This window comes from Electrophorus electricus, chromosome 13, assembly GCF_041902795.1.
Source record: "Electrophorus electricus isolate QZ-2024a chromosome 13, ASM4190279v1, whole genome shotgun sequence".
Lineage (NCBI taxonomy): Eukaryota > Metazoa > Chordata > Actinopteri > Gymnotiformes > Gymnotidae > Electrophorus > Electrophorus electricus.
Window position 1 is genome coordinate 26,119,930 of NC_137509.1, and position 18,045 is coordinate 26,137,974.

The 18,045-nt window shown below is 34.9% G+C and overlaps 20 pseudogenes; all 20 read left to right on the forward strand.

The window, feature by feature from the left end:
• Nucleotides 1–248: 248 nt before the first annotated feature.
• On the forward strand, nt 249–367 carry LOC145643921 (5S ribosomal RNA; annotated as a pseudogene).
• A 794-nt stretch (nt 368–1,161) lies between these two features.
• Nucleotides 1,162–1,280, forward strand: LOC145643665 (5S ribosomal RNA; annotated as a pseudogene).
• Nucleotides 1,281–2,075: 795 nt separating this feature from the next.
• LOC145645196 (5S ribosomal RNA) lies at nt 2,076–2,196 on the forward strand (annotated as a pseudogene).
• Nucleotides 2,197–2,767: 571 nt separating this feature from the next.
• LOC145644951 (5S ribosomal RNA) lies at nt 2,768–2,888 on the forward strand (annotated as a pseudogene).
• Nucleotides 2,889–3,458: 570 nt separating this feature from the next.
• LOC145645197 (5S ribosomal RNA) lies at nt 3,459–3,579 on the forward strand (annotated as a pseudogene).
• Nucleotides 3,580–4,150: 571 nt separating this feature from the next.
• On the forward strand, nt 4,151–4,271 carry LOC145644952 (5S ribosomal RNA; annotated as a pseudogene).
• A 683-nt stretch (nt 4,272–4,954) lies between these two features.
• On the forward strand, nt 4,955–5,073 carry LOC145644291 (5S ribosomal RNA; annotated as a pseudogene).
• Nucleotides 5,074–6,086: 1,013 nt separating this feature from the next.
• Nucleotides 6,087–6,207, forward strand: LOC145645199 (5S ribosomal RNA; annotated as a pseudogene).
• Nucleotides 6,208–6,777: 570 nt separating this feature from the next.
• LOC145645439 (5S ribosomal RNA) lies at nt 6,778–6,898 on the forward strand (annotated as a pseudogene).
• A 792-nt stretch (nt 6,899–7,690) lies between these two features.
• Nucleotides 7,691–7,811, forward strand: LOC145646212 (5S ribosomal RNA; annotated as a pseudogene).
• Nucleotides 7,812–9,296: 1,485 nt separating this feature from the next.
• LOC145645441 (5S ribosomal RNA) lies at nt 9,297–9,417 on the forward strand (annotated as a pseudogene).
• Nucleotides 9,418–10,100: 683 nt separating this feature from the next.
• Nucleotides 10,101–10,219, forward strand: LOC145644292 (5S ribosomal RNA; annotated as a pseudogene).
• Nucleotides 10,220–11,012: 793 nt separating this feature from the next.
• LOC145645200 (5S ribosomal RNA) lies at nt 11,013–11,133 on the forward strand (annotated as a pseudogene).
• A 682-nt stretch (nt 11,134–11,815) lies between these two features.
• LOC145645201 (5S ribosomal RNA) lies at nt 11,816–11,936 on the forward strand (annotated as a pseudogene).
• Nucleotides 11,937–12,837: 901 nt separating this feature from the next.
• Nucleotides 12,838–12,958, forward strand: LOC145645202 (5S ribosomal RNA; annotated as a pseudogene).
• Nucleotides 12,959–13,640: 682 nt separating this feature from the next.
• Nucleotides 13,641–13,761, forward strand: LOC145645203 (5S ribosomal RNA; annotated as a pseudogene).
• A 570-nt stretch (nt 13,762–14,331) lies between these two features.
• LOC145645899 (5S ribosomal RNA) lies at nt 14,332–14,452 on the forward strand (annotated as a pseudogene).
• A 1,375-nt stretch (nt 14,453–15,827) lies between these two features.
• Nucleotides 15,828–15,946, forward strand: LOC145644143 (5S ribosomal RNA; annotated as a pseudogene).
• A 793-nt stretch (nt 15,947–16,739) lies between these two features.
• LOC145645442 (5S ribosomal RNA) lies at nt 16,740–16,860 on the forward strand (annotated as a pseudogene).
• Nucleotides 16,861–17,431: 571 nt separating this feature from the next.
• On the forward strand, nt 17,432–17,550 carry LOC145644672 (5S ribosomal RNA; annotated as a pseudogene).
• The last annotated feature ends 495 nt before the right edge of the window (nt 17,551–18,045 follow it).

The window sequence follows — 18,045 nt, forward strand, 5'->3', positions numbered from 1 at the left end:
TAAGTTTTTATTGCATCACTTTAATTTACTCTCCAACTAACATGCTTGAATGTGAAGTGCAGTGATTAATAAAAAAACTGTCTGTTAGTGCCTCCGAATACCAGATGTTGTAAGCTTTTATTGCATCATTTTAATTTACTTTCAAGACAACATTCTAGAATGTCAAGTGCAGGGATTAATAAAAACAAATGTCAGATTGGTCTTTGATCATATTTTCTATGATTAGGCAATTTGAGTAAGTGTTTAAGGTTTACGGCCATACCAGCTTCAGCACGTCCAATCTCATCTGAACTTGGAAGCTAAGCAAGTTTGTGCCTGAATAGTACTGAGGTGGGACCCTATCTAGGAATACCAGGTGCTGTAAGCTTTTCTTGCATCACTTTAATTTACTTTCAAGCTGACATGCTCAAATGTGAAGTGCAGTGATTAATAAAAAAACCTATCTGTTAGCACCTGGGAATAGCAGATGCTGTAAGTTTTTTTTTGCATCACTTTCATTTACTCTCCAACTCACATGCCTGAATGTGAAGTGCAGTGATTCATCAAAAAACTATCTTTTAGCACCTTGGACTATGAGATGCTGTAAGCTTCTCTTGCATCACATTAATTTACTTTCAAGATGACATGCTAGGATGTGAAGTGCAGTGATTAATTAAAAAAAACTATCTGTTAGCACCTGGGAATAGCAGATGCTGTAAGTTTTTCTTGCATCACTTTAATTTAATATGCAACTGACATGCTTGTATGTGAAGTGTACAGATTAAATAGAAATATTTTAGTAGCAGGGAATTGGCAGGTGCTGTAAGATTTTATTGCATCCCTTAAATTTATGTTCAAGCTATCAAGCTCAAATTTGAAGTGCAGTGAATAATTAAATCAAACTATCTGTTAGCACCTGGGAATAGCAGATGCTGTAAGTTTTTATTGCATCACTTTAATTTACTCTCCAACTAACATGCTTGAATGTGAAGTGCAGTGATTAATAAAAAAACTGTCTGTTAGTGCCTCCGAATACCAGATGTTGTAAGCTTATATTGCATCATTTTAATTTACTTCAAGACAACATTCTAGAATGTCAAGTGCAGGGATTAATAAAAAAAAATGTCAGATTGGTCTTTGATCATATTTTCTATGATTAGGCAATTTGAGTAAGTGTTTAAGGTTTACGGCCATACCAGCTTCAGAACGTCCAATCTCATCTGAACTTGGAAGCTAAGCAAGTTTGTGCCTGAATAGTACTGAGGTGGGGCCCTATCTAGGAATACCAGGTGCTGTAAGCTTTTCTTGCATCACTTTAATTTACTTTCAAGCTGACATGCTCAAATGTGAAGTGCAGTGATTAATAAAAAAACCTATCTGTTAGCACCTGGGAATAGCAGATGCTGTAAGTTTTTTTTTTGCATCACTTTCATTTACTCTCCAACTCACATGCCTGAATGTGAAGTGCAGTGATTCATCAAAAAACTATCTTTTAGCACCTTGGACTATGAGATGCTGTAAGCTTCTCTTGCATCACATTAATTTACTTTCAAGATGACATGCTAGGATGTGAAGTGCAGTGATTAATTAAAAAAAACTATCTGTTAGCACCTGGGAATAACAGATGCTGTAAGTTTTTCTTGCATCACTTTAATTTAATATGCAACTGACATGCTTGTATGTGAAGTGTACAGATTAAATAGAAATATTTTAGTAGCAGGGAATTGGCAGGTGCTGTAAGATTTTATTGCATCCCTTAAATTTATGTTCAAGCTATCAAGCTCAAATTTGAAGTGCAGTGAATAATTAAATCAAACTATCTGTTAGCACCTGGGAATAGCAGATGCTGTAAATTTTTATTGCATCACTTTAATTTACTCTCCAACTGACATGCTTGAATGTGAAGTGCAGTGATTAATAAAAAAACTGTCTGTTACTGCCTCCGAATACCAGATGTTGTAAGCTTTTATTGCATTATTTTAATTTACTTTCAAGATAACATTCTAGAATGTCAAGTGCAGGGATTAATAAAAAAAATGTCAGATTGGTCTTTGATCATATTTTCTATGATTAGGCAATTTGAGTAAGTGTTTAAGGTTTACGGCCATACCAGCTTCAGCACGCCTCCAATCTCATCTGAACTTGGAAGCTAAGCAAGTTTGTGCCTGGATAGTACTGAGGTGGGACCCTACCTAGGAATACCATGTGCTGTAAGCTTTTCTTGCATCACTTTAATTTACTTTCAAGCTGATATTCTCAAATGTGAAGTGCAGTGATTAATAAAAAAAACTATCTGTTAGCACCTGGGAATAGCAGATGCTGTAAGTTTTTTTTGCATCACTTTCATTTACTCTCCAACTCAGATGCCTGAATGTGAAGTGTACAGATTAAATAGAAATCTATTAGTACCAGGGAATAGCAGGTGCTGTAAGATTTTATTGCATCCCTTAAATTTATGTTCAAGCTATCAAGCTCAAATTTGAAGTGCAGTGAATAATTAAATCAAACTATCTGTTAGCACCTGGGAATAGCAGATGCTGTAAATTTGTATTGCATCACTTTAATTTACTCTCCAACTGACATGCTTGAATGTGAAGTGCAGTGATTAATAAAAAAACTGTCTGTTAGTGCCTCCGAATACCAGATGTTGTAAGCTTTTATTGCATTATTTTAATTTACTTTCAAGATAACATTCTAGAATGTCAAGTGCAGGGATTAATAAAAAAAAATGTCAGATTGGTCTTTGATCATATTTTCTATGATTAGGCAATTTGAGTAAGTGTTTAAGGTTTACGGCCATACCAGCTTCAGAACGCCTCCAATCTCATCTGAACTTGGAAGCTAAGCAAGTTTGTGCCTGGATAGTACTGAGGTGGGACCCTACCTAGGAATACCATGTGCTGTAAGCTTTTCTTGCATCACTTTAATTTACTTTCAAGCTGATATTCTCAAATGTGAAGTGCAGTGATTAATAAAAAAAACTATCTGTTAGCACCTGGGAATAGCAGATGCTGTAAGTTTTTTTTGCATCACTTTCATTTACTCTCCAACTCAGATGCCTGAATGTGAAGTGTACAGATTAAATAGAAATCTATTAGTACCAGGGAATAGCAGGTGCTGTAAGATTTTATTGCATCCCTTAAATTTATGTTCAAGCTATCAAGCTCAAATTTGAAGTGCAGTGAATAATTAAATCAAACTATCTGTTAGCACCTGGGAATAGCAGATGCTGTAAATTTTTATTGCATCACTTTAATTTACTCTCCAACTGACATGCTTGAATGTGAAGTGCAGTGATTAATAAAAAAACTGTCTGTTACTGCCTCCGAATACCAGATGTTGTAAGCTTTTATTGCATTATTTTAATTTACTTTCAAGATAACATTCTAGAATGTCAAGTGCAGGGATTAATAAAAAAAATGTCAGATTGGTCTTTGATCATATTTTCTATGATTAGGCAATTTGAGTAAGTGTTTAAGGTTTACGGCCATACCAGCTTCAGCACGCCTCCAATCTCATCTGAACTTGGAAGCTAAGCAAGTTTGTGCCTGGATAGTACTGAGGTGGGACCCTACCTAGGAATACCATGTGCTGTAAGCTTTTCTTGCATCACTTTAATTTACTTTCAAGCTGATATTCTCAAATGTGAAGTGCAGTGATTAATAAAAAAAACTATCTGTTAGCACCTGGGAATAGCAGATGCTGTAAGTTTTTTTTGCATCACTTTCATTTACTCTCCAACTCAGATGCCTGAATGTGAAGTGTACAGATTAAATAGAAATCTATTAGTACCAGGGAATAGCAGGTGCTGTAAGATTTTATTGCATCCCTTAAATTTATGTTCAAGCTATCAAGCTCAAATTTGAAGTGCAGTGAATAATTAAATCAAACTATCTGTTAGCACCTGGGAATAGCAGATGCTGTAAATTTGTATTGCATCACTTTAATTTACTCTCCAACTGACATGCTTGAATGTGAAGTGCAGTGATTAATAAAAAAACTGTCTGTTAGTGCCTCCGAATACCAGATGTTGTAAGCTTTTATTGCATTATTTTAATTTACTTTCAAGATAACATTCTAGAATGTCAAGTGCAGGGATTAATAAAAAAAAATGTCAGATTGGTCTTTGATCATATTTTCTATGATTAGGCAATTTGAGTAAGTGTTTAAGGTTTACGGCCATACCAGCTTCAGAACGCCTCCAATCTCATCTGAACTTGGAAGCTAAGCAAGTTTGTGCCTGGATAGTACTGAGGTGGGACCCTACCTAGGAATACCATGTGCTGTAAGCTTTTCTTGCATCACTTTAATTTACTTTCAAGCTGACATGCTCAAATGTGAAGTGCAGTGATTAATAAAAAAAACTATCTGTTAGCACCTGGGAATAGCAGATGCTGTAAGTTTTTTTTGCATCACTTTCATTTACTCTCCAACTCACATGCCTGAATGTGAAGTGTACAGATTAAATAGAAATCTATTAGTACCAGGGAATAGCAGGTGCTGTAAGATTTTCTTGCATCACTTAAATTTATGTTCAAGCTATCAAGCTCAAATTTGAAGTGCAGTGAATAATTAAATCAAACTATCTGTTAGCACCTGGGAATAGCATATGCTGTAAGATTTTATTGCATCCCTTAAATTTATGTTCAAGCTATCAAGCTCAAATTTGAAGTGCAGTGAATAATTAAATCAAACTATCTGTTAGCACCTGGGAATAGCAGATGCTGTAAGTATTTATTGCATCACTTTAATTTACTCTCCAACTAACATGCTTGAATGTGAAGTGCAGTGATTAATAAAAAAACTGTCTGTTAGTGCCTCCGAATACCAGATGTTGTAAGCTTTTATTGCATCATTTTAATTTACTTTCAAGACAACATTCTAGAATGTCAAGTGCAGGGATTAATGAAAAAAAATGTCAGATTGGTCTTTGATCATATTTTCTATGATTAGGCAATTTGAGTAAGTGTTTAAGGTTTATGGCCATACCAGCTTCAGCACGTCCAATCTCATCTGAACTTGGAAGCTAAGCAAGTTTGTGCCTGAATAGTACTGAGGTGGGACCCTATCTAGGAATACCAGGTGCTGTAAGCTTTTCTTGCATCACTTTAATTTACTTTCAAGCTGACATGCTCAAATGTGAAGTGCAGTGATTAATAAAAAAACCTATCTGTTAGCACCTGGGAATAGCAGATGCTGTAAGTTTTTTTTGCATCACTTTCATTTACTCTCCAACTCACATGCCTGAATGTGAAGTGCAGTGATTCATCAAAAAACTATCTTTTCGCACCTTGGACTATGAGATGCTGTAAGCTTCTCTTGCATCACATTAATTTACTTTCAAGATGACATGCTAGGATGTGAAGTGCAGTGATTAATTAAAAAAAACTATCTGTTAGCACCTGGGAATAGCAGATGCTGTAAGTTTTTCTTGCATCACTTTAATTTAATATGCAACTGACATGCTTGTATGTGAAGTGTACAGATTAAATAGAAATATTTTAGTAGCAGGGAATTGGCAGGTGTTGTAAGATTTTATTGCATCCCTTAAATTTATGTTCAAGTTATCAAGTTCAAATTTGAAGTGCAGTGAATAATTAAATCAAACTATCTGTTAGCACCTGGGAATAGCAGATGCTGTAAGTTTTTTTTGCATCACTTTCATTTACTCTCCAACTCACATGCCTGAATGTGAAGTGTACAGATTAAATAGAAATCTATTTGTACCAGGGAATAGCTGGTGCTGTAAGATTTTATTGCATCCCTTAAATTTATGTTCAAGCTATCAAGCTCAAATTTGAAGTGCAGTGAATAATTAAATCAAACTATCTGTTAGCACCTGGGAATAGCAGATGCTGTAAGATTTTATTGCATCCCTTAAATTTATGTTCAAGCTATCAAGCTCAAATTTGAAGTGCAGTGAATAATTAAATCAAACTATCTGTTAGCACCTGGGAATAGCAGATGCTGTAAATTTTTATTGCATCACTTTAATTTACTCTCCAACTGACATGCTTGAATGTGAAGTGCAGGGATTAATAAAAAAAATGTCAGATTGGTCTTTGATCATATTTTCTATGATTAGGCAATTTGAGTAAGTGTTTAAGGTTTACGGCCATACCAGCTTCAGCACGCCTCCAATCTCATCTGAACTTGGAAGCTAAGCAAGTTTGTGCCTGGATAGTACTGAGGTGGGACCCTACCTAGGAATACCATGTGCTGTAAGCTTTTCTTGCATCACTTTAATTTACTTTCAAGATGATATTCTCAAATGTGAAGTGCAGTGATTAATAAAAAAAACTATCTGTTAGCACCTGGGAATAGCAGATGCTGTAAGTTTTTTTTGCATCACTTTCATTTACTCTCCAACTCACATGCCTGAATGTGAAGTGTACAGATTAAATAGAAATCTATTAGTACCAGGGAATAGCAGGTGCTGTAAGATTTTATTGCATCCCTTAAATTTATGTTCAAGTTATCAAGTTCAAATTTGAAGCGCAGTGAATAATTAAATCAAACTATCTGTTAGCACCTGGGGATAGCAGATGCTGTAAATTTTTATTGCATCACTTTAATTTACTCTCCAACTGACATGCTTGAATGTGAAGTGCAGTGATTAATAAAAAAACTGTCTGTTAGTGCCTCCGAATACCAGATGATGTAAGCTTTTATTGCATTATTTTAATTTACTTTCAAGATAACATTCTAGAATGTCAAGTGCAGGGATTAATAAAAAAAATGTCAGATTGGTCTTTGATCATATTTTCTATGATTAGGCAATTTGAGTAAGTGTTTAAGGTTTACGGCCATACCAGCTTCAGCACGCCTCCAATCTCATCTGAACTTGGAAGCTAAGCAAGTTTGTGCCTGAATAGTACTGAGGTGGGACCCTACCTAGGAATACCATGTGCTGTAAGCTTTTCTTGCATCACTTAAATTTACTTTCAAACTGATATTCTCAAATGTGAAGTGCAGTGATTAATAAAAAAAACTATCTGTTAGCACCTGGGAATAGCAGATGCTGTAAGTTTTTTTTGCATCACTTTCATTTACTCTCCAACTCACATGCCTGAATGTGAAGTGCAGTGATTCATCAAAAAACTATCTTTTCGCACCTTGGACTATGAGATGCTGTAAGCTTCTCTTGCATCACATTAATTTACTTTCAAGATGACATGATAGGATGTGAAGTGCAGTGATTAATTAAAAAAAACTATCTGTTAGCACCTGGGAATAGCAGATGCTGTAAGTTTTTCTTGCATCACTTTAATTTAATATGCAACTGACATGCTTGTATGTGAAGTGTACAGATTAAATAGAAATATTTTAGTAGCAGGGAATTGGCAGGTGTTGTAAGATTTTATTGCATCCCTTAAATTTATGTTCAAGTTATCAAGTTCAAATTTGAAGTGCAGTGAATAATTAAATCAAACTATCTGTTAGCACCTGGGAATAGCAGATGCTGTAAATTTTTATTGCATCACTTTAATTTACTCTCCAACTGACATGCTTGAATGTGAAGTGCAGTGATTAATAAAAAAACTGTCTGTTAGTGCCTCCGAATACCAGATGTTGTAAGCTTTTATTGCATTATTTTAATTTACTTTCAAGATAACATTCTAGAATGTCAAGTGCAGGGATTAATAAAAAAAATGTCAGATTGGTCTTTGATCATATTTTCTATGATTAGGCAATTTGAGTAAGTGTTTAAGGTTTCGGCCATACCAGCTTCAGCACGCCTCCAATCTCATCTGAACTTGGAAGCTAAGCAAGTTTGTGCCTGGATAGTACTGAGGTGGGACCCTACCTAGGAATACCATGTGCTGTAAGCTTTTCTTGCATCACTTTAATTTACTTTCAAGCTGATATTCTCAAATGTGAAGTGCAGTGATTAATTAATAAACCTATCTGTTAGCACCTGGGAATAGCAGATGCTGTAAGTTTTTTTTGCATCACTTTCATTTACTCTCCAACTCACATGCCTGAATGTGAAGTGTACAGATTAAATAGAAATCTATTTGTACCAGGGAATAGCTGGTGCTGTAAGATTTTATTGCATCCCTTAAATTTATGTTCAAGCTATCAAGCTCAAATTTGAAGTGCAGTGAATAATTAAATCAAACTATCTGTTAGCACCTGGGAATAGCAGATGCTGTAAGATTTTATTGCATCCCTTAAATTTATGTTCAAGCTATCAAGCTCAAATTTGAAGTGCAGTGAATAATTAAATCAAACTATCTGTTAGCACCTGGGAATAGCAGATGCTGTAAGATTTTATTGCATCCCTTAAATTTATGTTCAAGCTATCAAGCTCAAATTTGAAGTGCAGTGAATAATTAAATCAAACTATCTGTTAGCACCTGGGAATAGCAGATGCTGTAAATTTTTATTGCATCACTTTAATTTACTCTCCAACTGACATGCTTGAATGTGAAGTGCAGTGATTAATAAAAAAACTGTCTGTTAGTGCCTCCGAATACCAGATGTTGTAAGCTTTTATTGCATCATTTTAATTTACTTTCAAGATAACATTCTAGAATGTCAAGTGCAGGGATTAATTAAAAAAATGTCAGATTGGTCTTTGATCATATTTTCTATGATTAGGCATTTTGAGTAAGTGTTTAAGGTTTACGGCCATACCAGCTTCAGCATGCCTCCAATCTCATCTGAACTTGGAAGCTAAGCAAGTTTGTGCCTGGATATTACTGAGGTGGGACCCTACCTAGGAATACCATGTGCTGTAAGCTTTTCTTGCATCACTTTAATTTACTTTCAAGCTGATATTCTCAAATGTGAAGTGCAGTGATTAATAAAAAAAACTATCTGTTAGCACCTGGGAATAGCAGATGCTGTAAGTTTTTTTTGCATCACTTTCATTTACTCTCCAACTCACATGCCTGAATGTGAAGTGTACAGATTAAATAGAAATCTATTAGTACCAGGGAATAGCAGGTGCTGTAAGATTTTATTGCATCCCTTAAATTTATGTTCAAGTTATCAAGTTCAAATTTGAAGCGCAGTGAATAATTAAATCAAACTATCTGTTAGCACCTGGGGATAGCAGATGCTGTAAATTTTTATTGCATCACTTTAATTTACTCTCCAACTGACATGCTTGAATGTGAAGTGCAGTGATTAATAAAAAAACTGTCTGTTAGTGCCTCCGAATACCAGATGATGTAAGCTTTTATTGCATTATTTTAATTTACTTTCAAGATAACATTCTAGAATGTCAAGTGCAGGGATTAATAAAAAAAATGTCAGATTGGTCTTTGATCATATTTTCTATGATTAGGCAATTTGAGTAAGTGTTTAAGGTTTACGGCCATACCAGCTTCAGCACGCCTCCAATCTCATCTGAACTTGGAAGCTAAGCAAGTTTGTGCCTGAATAGTACTGAGGTGGGACCCTACCTAGGAATACCATGTGCTGTAAGCTTTTCTTGCATCACTTAAATTTACTTTCAAACTGATATTCTCAAATGTGAAGTGCAGTGATTAATAAAAAAAACTATCTGTTAGCACCTGGGAATAGCAGATGCTGTAAGTTTTTTTTGCATCACTTTCATTTACTCTCCAACTCACATGCCTGAATGTGAAGTGTACAGATTAAATAGAAATCTATTAGTACCAGGGAATAGCAGGTGCTGTAAGATTTTATTGCATCCCTTAAATTTATGTTCAAGCTATCAAGCTCAAATTTGAAGTGCAGTGAATAATTAAATCAAACTATCTGTTAGCACCTGGGAATAGCATATGCTGTAAGATTTTATTGCATCCCTTAAATTTATGTTCAAGCTATCAAGCTCAAATTTGAAGTGCAGTGAATAATTAAATCAAACTATCTGTTAGCACCTGGGAATAGCAGATGCTGTAAGTATTTATTGCATCACTTTAATTTACTCTCCAACTAACATGCTTGAATGTGAAGTGCAGTGATTAATAAAAAAACTGTCTGTTAGTGCCTCCGAATACCAGATGTTGTAAGCTTTTATTGCATCATTTTAATTTACTTTCAAGACAACATTCTAGAATGTCAAGTGCAGGGATTAATGAAAAAAAATGTCAGATTGGTCTTTGATCATATTTTCTATGATTAGGCAATTTGAGTAAGTGTTTAAGGTTTATGGCCATACCAGCTTCAGCACGTCCAATCTCATCTGAACTTGGAAGCTAAGCAAGTTTGTGCCTGAATAGTACTGAGGTGGGACCCTATCTAGGAATACCAGGTGCTGTAAGCTTTTCTTGCATCACTTTAATTTACTTTCAAGCTGACATGCTCAAATGTGAAGTGCAGTGATTAATAAAAAAACCTATCTGTTAGCACCTGGGAATAGCAGATGCTGTAAGTTTTTTTTGCATCACTTTCATTTACTCTCCAACTCACATGCCTGAATGTGAAGTGCAGTGATTCATCAAAAAACTATCTTTTAGCACCTTGGACTATGAGATGCTGTAAGCTTCTCTTGCATCACATTAATTTACTTTCAAGATGACATGCTAGGATGTGAAGTGCAGTGATTAATTAAAAAAAACTATCTGTTAGCACCTGGGAATAGCAGATGCTGTAAGTTTTTCTTGCATCACTTTAATTTAATATGCAACTGACATGCTTGTATGTGAAGTGTACAGATTAAATAGAAATATTTTAGTAGCAGGGAATTGGCAGGTGTTGTAAGATTTTATTGCATCCCTTAAATTTATGTTCAAGTTATCAAGTTCAAATTTGAAGTGCAGTGAATAATTAAATCAAACTATCTGTTAGCACCTGGGAATAGCAGATGCTGTAAATTTTTATTGCATCACTTTAATTTACTCTCCAACTGACATGCTTGAATGTGAAGTGCAGTGATTAATAAAAAAACTGTCTGTTAGTGCCTCCGAATACCAGATGTTGTAAGCTTTTATTGCATTATTTTAATTTACTTTCAAGATAACATTCTAGAATGTCAAGTGCAGGGATTAATAAAAAAAATGTCAGATTGGTCTTTGATCATATTTTCTATGATTAGGCAATTTGAGTAAGTGTTTAAGGTTTACGGCCATACCAGCTTCAGCACGCCTCCAATCTCATCTGAACTTGGAAGCTAAGCAAGTTTGTGCCTGGATAGTACTGAGGTGGGACCCTACCTAGGAATACCATGTGCTGTAAGCTTTTCTTGCATCACTTTAATTTACTTTCAAGCTGATATTCTCAAATGTGAAGTGCAGTGATTAATTAATAAACCTATCTGTTAGCACCTGGGAATAGCAGATGCTGTAAGTTTTTTTTGCATCACTTTCATTTACTCTCCAACTCACATGCCTGAATGTGAAGTGTACAGATTAAATAGAAATCTATTTGTACCAGGGAATAGCTGGTGCTGTAAGATTTTATTGCATCCCTTAAATTTATGTTCAAGCTATCAAGCTCAAATTTGAAGTGCAGTGAATAATTAAATCAAACTATCTGTTAGCACCTGGGAATAGCAGATGCTGTAAGATTTTATTGCATCCCTTAAATTTATGTTCAAGCTATCAAGCTCAAATTTGAAGTGCAGTGAATAATTAAATCAAACTATCTGTTAGCACCTGGGAATAGCAGATGCTGTAAATTTGTATTGCATCACTTTAATTTACTCTCCAACTGACATGCTTGAATGTGAAGTGCAGTGATTAATAAAAAAACTGTCTGTTAGTGCCTCCGAATACCAGATGTTGTAAGCTTTTATTGCATTATTTTAATTTACTTTCAAGATAACATTCTAGAATGTCAAGTGCAGGGATTAATAAAAAAAATGTCAGATTGGTCTTTGATCATATTTTCTATGATTAGGCAATTTGAGTAAGTGTTTAAGGTTTACGGCCATACCAGCTTCAGCACGCCTCCAATCTCATCTGAACTTGGAAGCTAAGCAAGTTTGTGCCTGGATAGTACTGAGGTGGGACCCTACCTAGGAATACCATGTGCTGTAAGCTTTTCTTGCATCACTTTAATTTACTTTCAAGCTGATATTCTCAAATGTGAAGTGCAGTGATTAATTAATAAACCTATCTGTTAGCACCTGGGAATAGCAGATGCTGTAAGTTTTTTTTGCATCACTTTCATTTACTCTCCAACTCACATGCCTGAATGTGAAGTGTACAGATTAAATAGAAATCTATTTGTACCAGGGAATAGCTGGTGCTGTAAGATTTTATTGCATCCCTTAAATTTATGTTCAAGCTATCAAGCTCAAATTTGAAGTGCAGTGAATAATTAAATCAAACTATCTGTTAGCACCTGGGAATAGCAGATGCTGTAAGATTTTATTGCATCCCTTAAATTTATGTTCAAGCTATCAAGCTCAAATTTGAAGTGCAGTGAATAATTAAAAAAAACTATCTGTTAGCACCTGGGAATAGCAGATGCTGTAAGTTTTTCTTGCATCACTTTAATTTAATATGCAACTGACATGCTTGTATGTGAAGTGTACAGATTAAATAGAAATATTTTAGTAGCAGGGAATTGGCAGGTGTTGTAAGATTTTATTGCATCCCTTAAATTTATGTTCAAGTTATCAAGTTCAAATTTGAAGTGCAGTGAATAATTAAATCAAACTATCTGTTAGCACCTGGGAATAGCAGATGCTGTAAATTTTTATTGCATCACTTTAATTTACTCTCCAACTGACATGCTTGAATGTGAAGTGCAGTGATTAATAAAAAAACTGTCTGTTAGTGCCTCCGAATACCAGATGTTGTAAGCTTTTATTGCATTATTTTAATTTACTTTCAAGATAACATTCTAGAATGTCAAGTGCAGGGATTAATAAAAAAAATGTCAGATTGGTCTTTGATCATATTTTCTATGATTAGGCAATTTGAGTAAGTGTTTAAGGTTTACGGCCATACCAGCTTCAGCACGCCTCCAATCTCATCTGAACTTGGAAGCTAAGCAAGTTTGTGCCTGGATAGTACTGAGGTGGGACCCTACCTAGGAATACCATGTGCTGTAAGCTTTTCTTGCATCACTTTAATTTACTTTCAAGCTGATATTCTCAAATGTGAAGTGCAGTGATTAATTAATAAACCTATCTGTTAGCACCTGGGAATAGCAGATGCTGTAAGTTTTTTTTGCATCACTTTCATTTACTCTCCAACTCACATGCCTGAATGTGAAGTGTACAGATTAAATAGAAATCTATTTGTACCAGGGAATAGCTGGTGCTGTAAGATTTTATTGCATCCCTTAAATTTATGTTCAAGCTATCAAGCTCAAATTTGAAGTGCAGTGAATAATTAAATCAAACTATCTGTTAGCACCTGGGAATAGCAGATGCTGTAAGATTTTATTGCATCCCTTAAATTTATGTTCAAGCTATCAAGCTCAAATTTGAAGTGCAGTGAATAATTAAATCAAACTATCTGTTAGCACCTGGGAATAGCAGATGCTGTAAATTTGTATTGCATCACTTTAATTTACTCTCCAACTGACATGCTTGAATGTGAAGTGCAGTGATTAATAAAAAAACTGTCTGTTAGTGCCTCCGAATACCAGATGTTGTAAGCTTTTATTGCATTATTTTAATTTACTTTCAAGATAACATTCTAGAATGTCAAGTGCAGGGATTAATAAAAAAAATGTCAGATTGGTCTTTGATCATATTTTCTATGATTAGGCAATTTGAGTAAGTGTTTAAGGTTTACGGCCATACCAGCTTCAGCACGCCTCCAATCTCATCTGAACTTGGAAGCTAAGCAAGTTTGTGCCTGGATAGTACTGAGGTGGGACCCTACCTAGGAATACCATGTGCTGTAAGCTTTTCTTGCATCACTTTAATTTACTTTCAAGCTGATATTCTCAAATGTGAAGTGCAGTGATTAATAAAAAAAACTATCTGTTAGCACCTGGGAATAGCAGATGCTGTAAGTTTTTTTTGCATCACTTTCATTTACTCTCCAACTCACATGCCTGAATGTGAAGTGTACAGATTAAATAGAAATCTATTAGTACCAGGGAATAGCAGGTGCTGTAAGATTTTATTGCATCCCTTAAATTTATGTTCAAGCTATCAAGCTCAAATTTGAAGTGCAGTGAATAATTAAATCAAACTATCTGTTAGCACCTGGGAATAGCAGATGCTGTAAGTTTTTATTGCATCACTTTAATTTACTCTCCAACTGACATGCTTGAATGTGAAGTGCAGTGATTAATAAAAAAACTGTCTGTTAGTGCCTCCGAATACCAGATGTTGTAAGCTTTTATTGCATCATTTTAATTTACTTTCAAGATAACATTCTAGAATGTCAAGTGCAGATATTAATAAAAAAAATGTCAGATTGGTCTTTGATCATATTTTCTATGATTAGGCAATTTGAGTAAGTGTTTAAGGTTTACGGCCGTACCAGCTTCAGCACGCCTCCAATCTCATCTGAACTTGGAAGCTAAGCAAGTTTGTGCCTGGATAGTACTGAGGTGGGACCCTACCTAGGAATACCATGTGCTGTAAGCTTTTCTTGCATCACTTTAATTTACTTTCAAGCTGATATTCTCAAATGTGAAGTGCAGTGATTAATTAATAAACCTATCTGTTAGCACCTGGGAATAGCAGATGCTGTAAGTTTTTTTTGCATCACTTTCATTTACTCTCCAACTCACATGCCTGAATGTGAAGTGTACAGATTAAATAGAAATCTATTTGTACCAGGGAATAGCTGGTGCTGTAAGATTTTATTGCATCCCTTAAATTTATGTTCAAGCTATCAAGCTCAAATTTGAAGTGCAGTGAATAATTAAATCAAACTATCTGTTAGCACCTGGGAATAGCAGATGCTGTAAGATTTTATTGCATCCCTTAAATTTATGTTCAAGCTATCAAGCTCAAATTTGAAGTGCAGTGAATAATTAAATCAAACTATCTGTTAGCACCTGGGAATAGCAGATGCTGTAAATTTTTATTGCATCACTTTAATTTACTCTCCAACTGACATGCTTGAATGTGAAGTGCAGTGATTAATAAAAAAACTGTCTGTTAGTGCCTCCGAATACCAGATGTTGTAAGCTTTTATTGCATCATTTTAATTTACTTTCAAGATAACATTCTAGAATGTCAAGTGCAGGGATTAATTAAAAAAATGTCAGATTGGTCTTTGATCATATTTTCTATGATTAGGCATTTTGAGTAAGTGTTTAAGGTTTACGGCCATACCAGCTTCAGCATGCCTCCAATCTCATCTGAACTTGGAAGCTAAGCAAGTTTGTGCCTGGATATTACTGAGGTGGGACCCTACCTAGGAATACCATGTGCTGTAAGCTTTTCTTGCATCACTTTAATTTACTTTCAAGCTGATATTCTCAAATGTGAAGTGCAGTGATTAATAAAAAAAACTATCTGTTAGCACCTGGGAATAGCAGATGCTGTAAGTTTTTTATTGCATCACTTTCATTTACTCTCCAACTCACATGCCTGAATGTGAAGTGTACAGATTAAATAGAAATCTATTAGTACCAGGGAATAGCAGGTGCTGTAAGATTTTATTGCATCCCTTAAATTTATGTTCAAGCTATCAAGCTCAAATTTGAAGTGCAGTGAATAATTAAATCAAACTATCTGTTAGCACCTGGGAATAGCAGATGCTGTAAGTATTTATTGCATCACTTTAATTTACTCTCCAACTAACATGCTTGAATGTGAAGTGCAGTGATTAATAAAAAAACTGTCTGTTAGTGCCTCCGAATACCAGATGTTGTAAGCTTTTATTGCATCATTTTAATTTACTTTCAAGACAACATTCTAGAATGTCAAGTGCAGGGATTAATAAAAAAAAATGTCAGATTGGTCTTTGATCATATTTTCTATGATTAGGCAATTTGAGTAAGTGTTTAAGGTTTACGGCCATACCAGCTTCAGCACGTCCAATCTCATCTGAACTTGGAAGCTAAGCAAGTTTGTGCCTGAATAGTACTGAGGTGGGACCCTATCTAGGAATACCAGGTGCTGTAATCTTTTCTTGCATCACTTTAATTTACTTTCAAGCTGACATGCTCAAATGTGAAGTGCAGTGATTAATAAAAAAACCTATCTGTTAGCACCTGGGAATAGCAGATGCTGTAAGTTTTTTTTGCATCACTTTCATTTACTCTCCAACTCACATGCCTGAATGTGAAGTGCAGTGATTCATCAAAAAACTATCTTTTAGCACCTTGGACTATGAGATGCTGTAAGCTTCTCTTGCATCACATTAATTTACTTTCAAGATGACATGCTAGGATGTGAAGTGCAGTGATTAATTAAAAAAAACTATCTGTTAGCACCTGGGAATAGCAGATGCTGTAAGTTTTTCTTGCATCACTTTAATTTAATATGCAACTGACATGCTTGTATGTGAAGTGTACAGATTAAATAGAAATATTTTAGTAGCAGGGAATTGGCAGGTGCTGTAAGATTTTATTGCATCCCTTAAATTTATGTTCAAGTTATCAAGTTCAAATTTGAAGCGCAGTGAATAATTAAATCAAACTATCTGTTAGCACCTGGGGATAGCAGATGCTGTAAATTTTTATTGCATCACTTTAATTTACTCTCCAACTGACATGCTTGAATGTGAAGTGCAGTGATTAATAAAAAAACTGTCTGTTAGTGCCTCCGAATACCAGATGATGTAAGCTTTTATTGCATTATTTTAATTTACTTTCAAGATAACATTCTAGAATGTCAAGTGCAGGGATTAATAAAAAAAATGTCAGATTGGTCTTTGATCATATTTTCTATGATTAGGCAATTTGAGTAAGTGTTTAAGGTTTACGGCCATACCAGCTTCAGCACGCCTCCAATCTCATCTGAACTTGGAAGCTAAGCAAGTTTGTGCCTGAATAGTACTGAGGTGGGACCCTACCTAGGAATACCATGTGCTGTAAGCTTTTCTTGCATCACTTAAATTTACTTTCAAACTGATATTCTCAAATGTGAAGTGCAGTGATTAATAAAAAAAACTATCTGTTAGCACCTGGGAATAGCAGATGCTGTAAGTTTTTTTTGCATCACTTTCATTTACTCTCCAACTCACATGCCTGAATGTGAAGTGTACAGATTAAATAGAAATCTATTAGTACCAGGGAATAGCAGGTGCTGTAAGATTTTATTGCATCCCTTAAATTTATGTTCAAGCTATCAAGCTCAAATTTGAAGTGCAGTGAATAATTAAATCAAACTATCTGTAAGCACCTGGGAATAGCAGATGCTGTAAGTATTTATTGCATCACTTTAATTTACTCTCCAACTAACATGCTTGAATGTGAAGTGCAGTGATTAATAAAAAAACTGTCTGTTAGTGCCTCCGAATACCAGATGTTGTAAGCTTTTATTGCATCATTTTAATTTACTTTCAAGACAACATTCTAGAATGTCAAGTGCAGGGATTAATGAAAAAAAATGTCAGATTGGTCTTTGATCATATTTTCTATGATTAGGCAATTTGAGTAAGTGTTTAAGGTTTATGGCCATACCAGCTTCAGCACCTCCAATCTCATCTGAACTTGGAAGCTAAGCAAGTTTGTGCCTGAATAGTACTGAGGTGGGACCCTATCTAGGAATACCAGGTGCTGTAAGCTTTTCTTGCATCACTTTAATTTACTTTCAAGCTGATATTCTCAAATGTGAAGTGCAGTGATTAATAAAAAAAACTATCTGTTAGCACCTGGGAATAGCAGATGCTGTAAGTTTTTTTTGCATCACTTTCATTTACTCTCCAACTCACATGCCTGAATGTGAAGTGTACAGATTAAATAGAAATCTATTAGTACCAGGGAATAGCAGGTGCTGTAAGATTTTATTGCATCCCTTAAATTTATGTTCAAGCTATCAAGCTCAAATTTGAAGTGCAGTGAATAATTAAATCAAACTATCTGTTAGCACCTGGGAATAGCAGATGCTGTAAGTTTTTATTGCATCACTTTAATTTACTCTCCAACTGACATGCTTGAATGTGAAGTGCAGTGATTAATAAAAAAACTGTCTGTTAGTGCCTCCGAATACCAGATGTTGTAAGCTTTTATTGCATCATTTTAATTTACTTTCAAGATAACATTCTAGAATGTCAAGTGCAG